This window comes from Leptonychotes weddellii, chromosome 6, assembly GCF_054177405.1.
Source record: "Leptonychotes weddellii isolate Sample4059 chromosome 6, ASM5417740v2, whole genome shotgun sequence".
NCBI lineage: Eukaryota > Metazoa > Chordata > Mammalia > Carnivora > Phocidae > Leptonychotes > Leptonychotes weddellii.
This window is the reverse complement of record NC_138374.1, coordinates 111291232-111306661: the sequence shown is the minus strand read 5'-3', so window position 1 is coordinate 111306661 and position 15430 is coordinate 111291232.

Genomic DNA, 15430 nt, shown 5'->3' with positions numbered 1-15430 from the left:
AGGATCATGACCTGAGCCGAAGGCAGTCGCCCAACCAACCGAGCCACCCAGGCGCCCTGACCCAATATTTCTAAGCAGTGTTTTTCATCAGGTCTCAAACTCTGTGTCATTAAAAATTAGGAAAGGCTGATGGGGCGCCTGGGTGGCTCAGTCGGTTAAGCGTCTGCCTTCGGCTCAGGTCATGATCCCAGGGTCCTGGGATCCAGCCCTACATCGGGCTCCCTGCTCCGCGGGAAGCCTGCTTCTACCTCTCCCACTCCCCCTGCTTGTGTTCCCTCTCTTGCTGTCTCTCTCTGTCAAATAAATAAATAAAATCTTTAAAAAAAAAAATTAGGAAAGGCTGATATATGAAGATTTCAAATGTTTTTACTTGCAGTTTTACAAAAGAAATAGGTGAAAAAAAGAATTACTTAATCGTTAAATAAAAAGACGTTTTATTTTTCCTGTCCCCCATACTTTTTTCCCCCTGGATTATGTTAAAGCAAGTTCCAGACATCATGTTATTTTACCTATCTCTAATGGATGAGAATAATTCCTTATGTATATAAGCACCACTCCATTATCTCACTTAACAGAATTAATAGTTCAAATAGTGAGTGTTTGAATTTCTCTGAATGTTTAAAAATTTGGCAGTAATATATTTACATTAGGATTCTAATAAGGATGACACATTGCATTTGCTATTTTGTCTTAAAATTATTTTACTCTATTAGAATCCCTCACTACAGTCCCCTTTTTTCATGCCCATGAATTTTTGGGAGAAAAAATGGATCTTTTGTCTTTTAAAAAAATTCCATGTTCTGCATTATGCTGATTGCTTTGTTCTGTCTTTTATCTTGCTGCTCCATCCATGTATTTTATATAAACTGGTAGTTAAATCTAGAGGTTTGACTCATTTCATTTCATATTATTTTATTGTGCAAAAAATATATCCAGTACATTATGAGGAACATAATGTCTGGTTGTTTGCCTTTAATGAAGCTAAGTTTGATCATTGGTTTCACATGCTGTCAGCCTGATCCTTCCATTTTAAAATTCCCAGTGATTTAATATCTATTAGCAGTTGTTGACTCAATCCATTAGCTTATTTGGGGTTACAAAATGATTATTTTCTAATTCTACACACATAAACACACACACACGAACACACACACTCACACACCATCTTGTTTCATAAAAGAGAGCTTATTAGCTCTGAGCAAATCCAGCCGCCATGTTATGAGCAGCCTTATGGAAAGAAGTCCATGTGTCATGGAAGTGATGTCACAAGCCAACAGCCAACAAAGATCTAAGGCCTGTCAACAACATGAGTGAATTTGGAAGTGGATGATCCTGCAGCCAAGCCTAGAGATGACTGCCAACACCTTGACTGCAGCCTCGTGAGAGACTGTGAGCCAGACAGTCTAAGCTGTGCCCAGATTCCCCCTGACTTAGAAACTGTGAGGTATTTGTTATTGTAAAGCCACTAAACTTGGGGGCAATATTTTCTGTAGCAGTAGGAACAAAAACAGATTTTGGCTCTGGAAGTTCAGTGATGTTCTACAGGTTCCTTTTTCACTAGTGAGATAGCCTGGAGATCGCTGCTTATCAGTTATAGAGCTTTTCCTTTTTATATTGCATACCATGTCACTGTGTTGATGTACTGTAGTCTGTTCAACTAGTGTCTTGCTGATGGACATTTAAGTTGTTCCTAGCTTTTGCTATAGCTAATAATGCTACAGTGAATAGTTTTGTGTTTAGGTTACTCTCATAAGGGAGGTTGAGGATCTTTTTACATATTTAATAGATATTTTCATTTCTTTTCCAGTGAATTAGCTATATGTATTTCTCCTCCCTGGCATTTAAAAAATAGCTTATTTTTTTAAAGAACAGTTTTAGATTTACAACAAAGTTGAGAGGGAGGTAGAGATATTTTCCCACATACCTCCTGCCCCTTCTATTATCAACATCATTGACCAGAATGGTACATTTTTTGCCAAGCATGGACCTAAATTGATACATCATAATCCCCCAAAGTCCATCATTTACTTAGGGTTCACCTTTTGTGTTATATATTCTATAGATCTGTAAAAATGTATGATGACATATATCCATCATTATACAGAGTATTTTCACTGCCCTAAAAATCCTCTGTGCTTGACCAGTTATCTCTTTCTTTTCTCACCTCTGGCAAGCAGTGATTTTTTTTATTGTTGTTGTCTCCATAATCTGCCTTTTCTAGGATGTCATATAGTTGGACATACAGTAGATAGTTTTTGCAGATTGGCTTTTTTTTCTTAGTAATATGTATTTAAGGTTCCTTCTTGTCTTTTCATGACTTGATAGGTCATTTCTTTTTAGCACTAAATAATATTCCCATATTATCAATTATTTCTCTCATGGATCATGTCTTTAGTGTTGTATATAAAAGGGTATCATCATCATTTAGGGCCTGGTGCTTTCTGTTTTGGGAAGATATTAATTATTAATTAAATTTCTTTAAATGTAACATATTCAGATATTCTGTTCCTTTATGAGTTTTGACAGATTGTATCTTTCAAGGAATTGGTCTATTTCAACTCGGTTATTGAATTTGTGGATATAGAGTTGTTCATAGTGTTCCTTTGTTATCTGTCATTTTAATGTCTGTCTGTCATAAGATCTGTCATAAGATCTGTAGTGATGTCCCCTCTTTCATTTCTGATGTACTCTCTAATTTATATCCTCTCTCTTTTTTTCTTAGCCTAGCTAGAAGCTTATTAATTTATTGATATTTTTAAAGAACCAACTTTTGGGTTTGTTGATTTTCTTTGTTGATTTCCTGTTTTAAATTTTATTGGTTTCTGCTCTAAATCTTTTTATTTTCTTCTGGTTACTTGGGATTTAATTTCCTAAAGTGGGAACTTGGATTACTGATTTTAGATCTCTAATATATGCATTCAATGTATAAATTTTTCTGTAAGCATTACTTTTGCTGCCCACCAAAAATTTTGATTTTGTTTTAATTTTCATTTAGTTCAAAATGTTTTAAATTTCTTTTGCGATTTCTTCTTTGACCCATGTATTATTTAGAAGTATGTTGTTTAATCTTCATATATTTTGGCATTTTCCAGTTATCTTTCTGTTATTGATTTCTAGTTTAATTCCATTTTAGTCTTAAAGCAGACATTGTATGATTTATAATCTTTTCAATTTGTTAAGGTGTGTTTTATGTTTTAAAGTTACATGTTAAAATGTGGTCTATCTTGGTGAATGTTCTAAGCGAGTTTGGAAAAAAAAATGTATATCTGCTGTTGTTTGTTAAGTAATCTATAGATATGTATTATATCTAGTTGATTCATGATGTCATTGAGTTCAACTATGTCGTTAGAGATTTTTTGCCTGCTGGATTTGTCCATTTCTGGTAGAGTAGTGTTGAAGTCTCCAACTATGACAGTGGATTTATCTATTTCTCCTTGCTGTTCCTTTGGTTTTTGCCTTATGTAGTTTGACATTTTATTGTTAGGTGCATACATGTTGAGGATTGTTATGTTTTCCTGGAGAATCAACTCCTTTATCATTATGTAATGCCCCTTTATTCTCCTTGATAACTTTCCTTGCTTTGAAGACTGCTTTGTCTGAAATTAATATAGTTACTCCTGCTTTCTTTTGATTAGAGTTAGCATGCTATATTTTTCTCCATCCATTTTCTTTTAACCTACATGTATTTTTGTATTTAAAGTGGATTTCTTGTAGAGAACATAGAGTTGAGTCTTGTTTTTTGATCTATTCTAACAATCTCCGTCTTTTAATGGGTGTGTTTGTCTGTCTGTTTATTTATTTATTTATTTTTACTTAGTGTATTTAGACCACTGAGACTGAAAGTGGTTAGTTGGATTAATAGCTACCGTATTTTAATTATTTTTATTTGTTGCCCTTATTCTTTGTTCCTATTTTTGTTTTCCACTCTTTTACTATCTTTTGTGATTTTAATTGAGCATTTTATATATTTTTTCTCCTTTCTTAGCATATCTGTTATACTTTTTTTTAGTGGTTGCCCTAGATTTTGCAGTATACATTTACAGCTAGTCTAAGTCCATTTTCAAAAAACCCTGTATCACTTCACTGGTAATGTGAGTACCTTACAATCACAAAATAATTCTAACTGCTTTCTCTCATGCCTTATATCATTGCTGTCATTCATTTCCCTTATATACAAGCATAGATACATGTACACACACACACACACACACACACACAATCAAATACATTGTTGTTGTTATTATTTTGAATAAATTGCTATCAGATCAATTAAGAATAAGAATAATATATTTTCATTTTACTCTTACTATTCCTTCCTTCATGCTCTTCCTTTATTTCTGAAGATCCAAGTTTCTGACTTATATCATTTTCCTCCTCTCTAAAGAATTTAACATTTCTTGCATGGCAGTTCTACTTGTAACAAATTCCCTCAATTTTTGTTTGAGAGAGTCTTTATTTCTTCTTCACTTTTGAAGGATAATTTCATGGGGTACAGAATCCTATATTGGTGTTTTCTTTCTCTCATCACTTTATTTTTTATTTTTATTATCATACTTTTAAATTTGTTTATTTGACAGAGAGAGAGAGAGAGAGAGCACAAGCAGGGGGACTGGCAGGCAGAGGGAGAGGGAGAAGCAGGTTCCACACCAAGCAAGGAGCCCTACTTGTGGCTTGATTCCAGAACCCTGGGATCATGACCTGAGCCGAAGGGAGATGCTTAACTGACTGAGCCACCCAAGCACCCTTCTCTCATCACTTTAAATATTTTACTTTCTTCTTGCTTGCATGGTTTCTGAGGAGAAGTCAGATATAATTTTTATCTTTGTTTTTCTATAGGAAAGGTGTTCTTTTCCCCCTCTCTGGCTTCTCTCAGGATTTTTTCTTTATTTTTGATTTTTTGTAGTTTGAAAATGATATGACTGAGTATATATTTTTGTTTTTCATACTGCTTGGTGTTCTCTAATCTACCTGGATTTGTGGTTTGGTGTCTGACATTAATTTGGTGAAATTCTCAATCACTATTATTTCAAATATTTCTTCTGTTTCTTTGTTTCTTCTCCTCTGGCATTTCCTATTATGTGTAGGTTATACTTTTTGTAGTTGCCCACAGTGCTTGAATAGTCTGTTTTTTTTTTTTTTCAGCCTTTTTTTCTTTCTCTCAGTTTTTGAGGATGCTATTGATATAGCCTCTAACTTGGACATTCTTTTCCCTATCATGTCCAGTCTACTTAATACCCCATCAAAAGGCATTCTTCATTTCTGTTACAATTTTTTTTTTTTTTATGTCTAGCATTTCTGTTTGCTCCTTTCTTAGGTTTCTATCTCTCTACTTGTTTTGCCCATCTGTTCTTACATGTGGTCTGCTTTATCCATTAGAATGCTTGGCATATTAATCATAGTTGTTTTAAATTCTTGATCTGGTAATTCCAACATTCCTGCAGTGTCTGGTTCTGAAGCTTGCTCTGTCTCTTCAAATTATGTTGTCTTTTAGTGTACCTTGTAATGTTTGCATGATAGGCAGACATGATGACAGGGTAAAAGGAACTTCTGTAAAAAGACCTTAATAATATGGTGGTAATGTGTGTGGGGGGGTAAATGTATAATAGTATGGATAATATAGTCCTATGATTAGGTCTCAGTCTTTCAGTGAGCCTCAGTCTGGATTGTGAACTTCACAAGTGTTTCTCAGTTTTCTTCTCCCCCTTTAGGTGGGAGAGGATGGCCAGAGTGGGCGGGAGTTTTGTATTTCCCTATTCTCATGGGAAAGATAGAGTGGTTAGAATTGGGTATTACCTTTCCCTAGGTCAGGGTAGGCTCTGGTTAAGTAGTTCTCTTGAGGGCTGGTCTTGTTAAGGGTGCTCTGGCAAATTTCAAAATGGTTCCTTTTCCCCTCCCCCTGCAGGGAGCCAGAGGGGATTTTTCTCTGATATTTACTGTGGGAATCAATTCAAGTCCTAAAGGTAAATCTCACAATAGTGTTAGAGTCCAACTATTATTGGGTCCCCCTGCAGTTTTGAACTCTCAGAGTTGTCTACACAGAGCCTCCAGCAATTCATCAATTTCAGCTCAGGTGTTCATACTCTGGCACTGGAGCCCACAGCAGTTTCCATTGAAGAGTTTCTGCTCCAGTAAGCTGTTTCTCCCTGTTCTTGCCTATCTCCCTATTTTTGTCTCCCCTGTTTTGTTTATCTTTCCAGCGTTGAAATGAAATGGTTTTTCCTATGACCTCATCTTACCTACAGATCCAAGAAAAGTTGTTAATTTTTCAGACTCCTCAACTTATTAGGATAGAGTGGCAACTTCTAAGCTCCTTAAATGCGAACTAGAAAACTTGTATACCCCCCATACCATTTGTTAAACAGGTTGTTTTCTCTTCTTAAATTTTAGGATCCTTTATGTGTTGAGGATATAATCTCTTTTTGGTAAAATTACAATTTTTTTTCTCCAATTTGTCACTGATCATTTAGCTTTTGCTTTTATTTAATAATAGTATTTGTTTTATATAGTAAAATTTACTGTCTATTTTCAATGGCTCTTGGATTTCAACGTATAATCAGAAAATTTTTTCCAATCAATTTTAAAGGGATACATTCATTTTTTTTCTTCTAGAACTTTTGTAGTTATAATTATTTCACATTTATACCTCTAACCCAGCTGGAATTTATCCTGTGTGAAGAAAAGAAAATTCCAATTTTAGGTTGGTTGGTAGTTTATAACTTCTGTTCCTTTTATTTTTTCTATTTTATTATCTTTTGGCTTTTAAACCTGTTCCTTTTGTTCTCTTATGGTTTATTTTGTTTGTTTATTTGTTGGTCTTTTTCTATCTTTTTGAGATGCATTCTTTATTATTAACGTAAGTATTTCATTCTTTTCTCTGAGCACAGCTTTAACAATATTCCATATATTTAGAAAGCTGTTTCATTGTCAGTATTTTCTTTTTTTCATTTTTAAAGATTTTATTTACTTATTTGAGAGAGAATGAGATAGAGAGAGCATGAGAGGGGGGAGGGTCAGAGGGAGAAGCAGACTCCCTGCTGAGCAGGGAGCCTGATGTGGTACTTGGTCCCGGGACTCCAGGATCATGACCTGAGCCAAAGGCAGTCGCCCAACCAACTTAGCCACCCAGGCGCCTATGTTTCATTGTCAATATTTTCTAGAAATTGTGTAATTTCCTTTTTTGTTTTTCCTTTTGATCCTTTTGATTGTTTAATGTCATTTATATTTTTAAAAATTAATTATTTTAATGGAAGAGTCTCTTTTTATTTATATTTCTTTTTTCTACCTTATTAACCATTTTTTTTTATTATATTCAGTTAGCCACTGTATAGTACATAATTAGTTTTTGTGGTAGTGTTCAATGATACATTAAGTATAGTTAAGTACAACACCCAGTGCTCAACACAGCACGTGCCCTCCTCAGTACCCATCACCCTGTTACCCATTCCCCCTACCCTCCTTCCCTCTGAAACCCCCAGATTGTTTCTTGGGGTCCATAGTCTCTCATGGTTCATCTCCCTCTCGGATTTCACCCCCTTTGGATTTCCCTCCCTTCCCCTATGGTCTTCTGTACTATTGCTTATGTTCCACATATGAGTGAAACCATATGATAATTGTCTTCCTCTGCTTAACTTACTTCACTTAACATAATCCCCTCAGTTCCATCCATGTCGATGCAAATGGTGGGTGTTCATCATTTCTGATGGCTGAATAATATTCCATTGTATATATGTACCACATCTTCTTTATCCATTCATCTGTTGAAGGGCATCTCAGCTCCTTCCACAGTTTGGCTATTGTGGACATTGCTGCTATGAACATTGGGGTGCACATGCCCCTTCTTTTCACTGCATCTGTATCTTTGGGGTAAATACCCAGTAGTGCAATTGCTGGATCATAGGGTAGCTCTATTCTTAACATCTTGAGGAACCAGAGTAGCTGTACCAGCTTCCATTCTGACCAACAGTGTAAGAGGGTTCTTGTTTTTCCACATCCTTGCCAACATTTGTTGTTTCCTGTTTTGTTAATTTTTGCCATTCTAACTGGTGTAAGGTGGTATCTCAGTGTGGTTTGATTTGAATTTCCCTGATGGCTAATGATGTTGAGCATTTTTTCATGTCTGTTGGCCATTTGTATGTCTTCTTGGAGAAGTGTCTGTTCCTGTCTTCTGCCCATTTTTGGACTAGGTTATTAGTTTTTTGAGTGTTGAGTTTGAGAAGTTCCTTATAGATCTTGGATATCAGCCCTTTATCTGTAATGTCATTTGCAAATATCTTCTCCCATTCCGTGGGATGCCTCTTAGTTTTGTTGACTGTTACCTTCACTGTCTTTTTATCTTGATGAAGTCCCAAAAGTTCATTTTTGCTTTTGTTTCACTTGCCTTTGGAGACGTTTCTTGAAAGAAGTTACTGTGGCCAATGTCAAAGAGGTAACTGCCTATGTTCTTCTCTAGGATTTTGATGGATTCCTGTCTCACATTGAGGTCTTTCATCCCTTTTGAGTTTATCTTTGTGTATGGTATAAGGGAACGGTCCAGTTTCATTCTTCTATATGTAGCTGTCCAATTTTCCCAGCACCACTTATTGAAGACACTGTCTTTTTTCCATTGGATATTTTTTCCTGATTTGTCAAATCTGGGTAGAACCAATAACCAGTAATGAAATTGAAGCAGTAATCAAAAACCTCCCAAAAAACAGAAGTCCAGGGTGAGCTAGCTTCCCAGGGGAATTCTACCAAACATTTAAAGAAGGAATAATACCTATTCTACTGAAGCTGTTCCAAAAAATAGAAACAGAAGGAAAACTTCCAAACTCCTTCCATGGAGCCAGCATTACCCTGATCCCAAAACCAAGCAAAGACCCCATCAAAAGGAGAATTATAGATGAATATCCCTGATGAACATGGGTGCCAAAATACTCAACAAGATCCTAGCTAATAGGATCCAACAGTACATTAAAAGGATTGTTCACCATGACCAAGTGGGTTGTATGCCTGGGATGCAAGGGTGGTTCAGCATTCACAAATCAAACAACGTGGTAGAGCACATCAATAAAAGAAAAGACAAGAACCATATGATCCTCTCAAATGATGCAGAAAAAGCATTTGACAAAATACAGCATCCTTTCCTGATTAAATCTTTTCAAAGTATTGGGATTATCATGAAAGCCATCTATCAAAATCTCATAGCGAATATCATTCTCAACGGGAAAAAAACTGAGAGCTTTTTCCCTTAAGATCAGGAACACAATAGAGATGCCCACTCTCACTATTACTGTTCAACATAGTACTAGAAGTCCTAGCCTCAACAATGAGACAACAAAAAGAAATAAAAGGCATTCAAATTAGCAAAGAATAAGTCAAACTCTTTCTCTTAGCAGATGACATGATACTTTATGTGGAAAATCCAAAAGACTCCACCCCCAAATTACTAGAACTCATACAGCAATTCAGCAATGTGGCAGGATACAAAATCAATGCACAGAAATCAGTTGCTTTTCTATACACTAACAATATAACTGTAGAAAGAGAAATTAAGGAATCTATTCCATTCACAATAGCAACAAAACCCATAAGATACCCAGGAATAAACCAAACTAAAGAGGTAAAGGATCTATGCTCTAGAAACTACAGAACACTTATGAAAGAAATTGAGGAAGACACAAAAAGATGGAAAAATATTCCATGCTCATGGATTGGAAGAATAAACATTGTTGAAATGTCTCTCCTCCCCAGAGCAATTTACACTTTCGCCAAGACCATCCCTATTAAAATACCATTGGCATTTTTCAAACAGCTGGAACAAAATATCCTAAAATTTGTGTGGAGCCCAAAAAGACCCTGAATTGCCAAGGGAATGATGAAAAAGAAAAGCAAAGCTGGGGGCTTCACGTTTCCTGACTTCAAGCTATATTACAAAGCTGTGATCATCAAGACAGCATGGTATTGGCACAGAAACAGACACATAGACCAATGGAACAGAATAGAGACTCCAGAAATGGACCCTCAACTCTATGGTCAACTAATCTTTGACAAGTCTTTTTATTTATATTTCATTTTATTTATTTTTGTTTCAAGGTTTTATTTAAATTCCAGTTAATTAACATATAGTGTAATATTAGTTTCAGGAGTAGAATTTAGTGATTCATCACTTACATATTACACCCAGTGCTCATCATATCAAGTGCCTTCCCTAATAACCCTCACCCATTTAACCCATCCCCCTGCCCACCTCCCCTCCAGCAACCCTCACTTTGTTCCCTAGTTAGGAGTCTGTTTTATGATCTGTCTGTCTCTCTTTTTTTCCCTCTTTGTTCATCTGTTTTGTTTCTTAAATTCCACATATGAGTGAAATCATATGGTATTTATCTTTTTTTGACTTATTTTGCTTAGCTTATGGATTGGAAGAACAAATATTGTTAAAATGTCTATACTACCCAAAGCAATGTACACATTCAATGCAGTCCCTATCAAAATACCACCGGCATTTTTCACAGAGCTAGAACAATCCTAAAATTTGTATGGAACCACAAAAGACTCCAAATAGCCAAAACAGTCTTGACAAAGAAAAGCAAAGCTAGAGGCATCACAATTCTGACTTCAAGTTATATTACAAAGTTGGAGTGATCAAGACAGTATGGTACTGATACAAAAACAGACACATAGCTCAATAGAACAGAATAGAAAACCGAGAAATGGACCCACAACTATATGGTCAACAAAGTAAGAAAGAATATCCAACAGAAAAAAGACAGACTTGTCAACAAATGGTGCTGGGAAAACTGGACAGCAACATGCAAAAGAATGAAACTGGACCACTTTCTTATACCATACACAAAAATGAATTCAAAATGGATGAAACACCTGAATGTGAGATAGGAAACCATCAAAATCCTAGAGGAGAACACAGGCAGCAAACTCTTTGACATCAGCTGTAGCAACTTCTTACTAGACACATCTCCCAAGGAAAGGGAAACAAAAGCAAAAATAAACTATTGGGACTTCATCAAAATAAAAATCTTCTGCACATCAAAGGAAACAATCAACAAAACTAAAAGGCAACCTTTGGAATGAGAGAAGACATTTGCAAATGACAGGTCTGATAAAGGGTTAGTATCCCAAATGTATAAAGAACTTATGAAATTTAACACTCCAAAAACAAATAATCCAGTTAAGAAATGGGCAGAAAACATGAATAGACATTTTTCCAAAGAAGACATACAGATAGCCAACAGATACATGAAAAGATGCTCAACATCACTCATCATCAGGAAAATACAAATCAAAACTACAATGAGATATCACCTCACACCTGCCAGAATGGCTAAAATTAACACAGGAAAAAACAGATGTTTAATATTTTTAAAAATTGCAAGTAGAAGGGACTTTAAAATTTTTGTTATTAGTTTCTGCTTTTATTGTATATGCTAGAGTATACTTTTTTACGGTTTACTTTAATATTTTTATTTTTTAAGATATACTTATTTATTTTAAAGAGAGAGAGAGGGAGAGTGGGGGGTGGGCGAGGAAGGAGAGAAAATCTCCAGCAGACTACCTGCTGAGCATGGAACCCCACATGAGGCTCGATCCCTCAACCCTGAGATCATGACATGAGCCAAAAATCAAGAGTCCGACGCCTAACCAGCTGAGCCACCCAGGTGCCCCAATTTTAATATTTTTAAACTAGCTCCAGTTTTTAAAATGTATTAATGTGTGTGTTTGGGGGGGGCTTATATGTAGTAAATTTTTTATGAATGATCTATGTTCACTTGAAAATAACCTATCTACTGTCAAAGTAGTAGTTTACAGTATTTCCCTATAATATACCTTATTGATTTTTTTATTTTTATTTTTATGCATTTGGGTTTTTTAAGTCTCCTCTGTCTTTACTAACTGTTATTCTACTAAATCTGTCTTGAAATGAGAGAGGTATTTAAAATCATTTGTAATTAGTGTTTCACTACATTTCTTCTATCTCTTGTAGTTGCTTCTTTATAAAAGTTGTTGCTGTGTTTATAGTTCATAGATATTGACTGTTATTTATTCTTCATTGTGATTTATAGCCTTCAACATTATAATGCATCCTTCTTTGTCATTTAATACCTTTTTATTCTGTCTAATATTAATGTAATAATCCCTGCCTTTTTTTAAAAAATGCATTTGCTTGTTATATCTTTGCTTTACTAAGATGGAAGATTCATTAGGCTGAAAGGGAACTCAGACAGCCTTGAAACAAGAGATATTCTAGCTCAGGACCAAAATAGGAGAAGTGAGGTGGGATAAATTCATGTCTCATTCCCATTTGGGATGTGTGTGTTGGAGGACCTAGCCTGAGGTGATTTTTTCCAGTTTGGCCAGTATAATCACAAGTTATGTTGTTCTCACCTCTAATCATAGTCTGTTTGGTTTCGTATTTTAACCAGACTACACAATTTCAGGATAGAAATGTCCTTTTCTCTCATGAAGCAAAACACTGGAAAGATGAAGGGGAGAGAAAAATATTGAGATCAAAACTAATTATTAAGATTTTGTATTTAACATTTATGGTTATTTGAGGATTTTTATTCATTATTTTCTGTGGATTTGAAAGAGATGAGATGAAAATAGACTTTTGCAAATAATAGTAATGCAGTTTGCTCACCAGCCAGCAAGTCTGTTTTTGCTTATGGAGTTTGACTTTACAGTGATGAATCAAGGCGTCATTTTCATTAAAAATATTTTTCCCCACAAATATTTTAGATTTGTTTTTAATTAGATAGACTAAGGACAGAATATCATGGTGGTTGGCATGCTAATATTAAAAAATATTTTTCCTTTTTTAAGTAAAAATAAAATTTAATGGCAAAAAATATCATAAACTTGATGAACCATATACAGATAAAGCATGTGAAAGAACTTTTCTTTTTTTCAGTGAGATATTTCTGGGGACTAAATTGGGTCAAAAGAGCAGAAAGAATATCCTTTGTTGATTTGCTTATCTCTAGGAGGTATATTTATATTCTCTTTTCTATAGGAAATGCAGTGTAATAAAAAACTCCAAGTTGCCTGTTAATACAAAGCTTCAGTACTCCCAAGAGCAACACATTCTTTATTGGAGAAAATGAAAGTTATTAAAAACCTCTTAGGCACTATGAATAGCTCATTTACCTACTCTGCTTAAATGCTAGTCTGGAATTAGTTCTTGACCAGAGAGCTGCTTGTTTTGCAATTAGCAAAGAAGTGAGATTTTCTGATAATTTTATCTGTTCATAAATTAACTGTCAGTTCAGTAGTCTGCTTAAATGTGGTGCAACATTTAGTACCCAAAGTAACTATTTTTTCACATGACATGATTGACAAGGTGTTAAAGGTGCCAGAAACTTTATGGTAACTAGTATGTCCTTCTTGAGAAAACCCTCACTGCACTACAATATAGGAATGATTCCATAATAAACAGGTTCAAAAGACAACTCCCTAGGGGATGAGGCACATACAGGTAATGATAGTTCCCATTTATTGAGTGATTTCCGTATTTGGCATTAAAGCTAAGTGTTTTACAAATGTTAACAGTAGTGCATTAATTGTTACCATAAATCTGTAAGTTAGGTATTATTGTAACTATTTTTCTATCAGATCATGAGGCTCAAACAGGTTAATTAACTGGTTCAAAGAAATGTAGTAATGATAGACCTGGGATTCACACACTGATTCTAGATTATATGCTCTTTTTATTTTTTTTATTTTTAAAAATTAAAGAAAAAATTTTAAGAGAGGTTGGGGGAGGGGCAGAGGGAGGGAGAGAGAGAGAGAGAGAAATCTTAAGTAGGCTCATGCTCAATGTGGGGCCCAACAAGGGGCATGATCTCACAACCCTGAGGTCATGGCCTGAGCCAACAGCAGAGTTGGATGCTTAACCGACTGAGCCACCCAGGCGCCCCTTATTTTTGTTTTTTAAATGAAAACATTTTGATATACAAAGATGTCAAAGCTAATGTAATAAATATACACATAAAATAGATTAAGATTACAAATATAATTGAAGCCCATTTTGTTCTTGGCCCATTTCTACTCACATTGTTCTCTTTCTTTATCAGAAATAGCCACTGTCTGAATTTTTTATTATCTTTCCATATATTTATTTGTTTAAATGCATGCTAACTTACTCCTAACCAATATATCCTATTTTTTAAATTAAATATTTTAAAACATTATATAAATTAGAAATTGATAAAACTACTAGTTATATTCTCCTGGAATTTGTTCCATTGTTTCTGTGAGATTTATCCATGTTGATACTGGAGTTCTTTTACATCTCTTTTTAATTATATATTGTAGTATGCTGCAGAATATGGCATAGATTATTACTCTGTCCTCTACTTGGTAGGTATTGTAGTTGAATCCATTTATTGGATATTTTTGAAACATTTATGTACTAGTTTTCTTTGTACGTATCTTAAAATTTCCTAGGAGCGGAATGACCAGTGGTAAGGGGTGTCCATCTTTAAATTTAGGAGATAATTACAAATAAATTTCCTAAGTACTTGTATTGGTGTATATTCATACTTCCTGTCATTCCATATGTCCCTTTGTATTGTTGGATTCCTTTTTCAATTTAGTTTTTTAAATCTGTGTGAAGTTATTCCCCAGTATGGTTTTTATTCATATTTCTCCACTGGTTGAGGATCTTTTCAGGTATATGTACCATTTGTTTTCTTCTTCTATTAATTGCCTAGTCATAGACTAGTTCATTTTCCTATCGAGAGCTCATTTAAAGTTATTTGCCTCTTTTTAATTGAAGTATAATTAACACACAGCGTTGTATTAATTTCAAGTGTACAATGTAATGAGTCAGTGACTCTATACATTATTCAGTGCATACCACAATAAGTACAGTCACCATCTGTTACCAAACAACATTGCAGTCTTGTTGATTATATTCCCTATGCTGTATTTTTCATCTCTATGACTTATTTATTTATTTATTTTTGTAACTGGAAGTTTTATCCCCTTTAAATATTTTACCCATCTTGAACCCACCTCCCATCTGGCAACTACCAGTTTCTTCTCTGTACTTAAGATCTTTCTTTGTCTCTTTTTTCCTTATTGTTTGTTTGTTTTGTTTCTTTTTAAAATTTTTTAAAATTTTATTATGTTATGCTAATCACCATACATCATTAGTTTTTGATGTAGTGTTCCATGATTCATTGTTTGCATATAACACCCAGGGCTCCATTCAGTACATGCACTCTTTAATACCCATAACCAGGCTAACCATCCTCCCACCACCCCCTCCCCTCTAGAACCCTCAGTTTGTTTCTCAGAGTCTATAGTCTCTCATGGTTCGTTACCCCCTCCGATTTGCCCCACTTCATTTTTCCCTTCCTGCTGTCTTCTTCCTTTTTTTTTTTTTTTAAACATATAATGTATTATTTGTTTCGGAGGTACAGATCTGTGATTC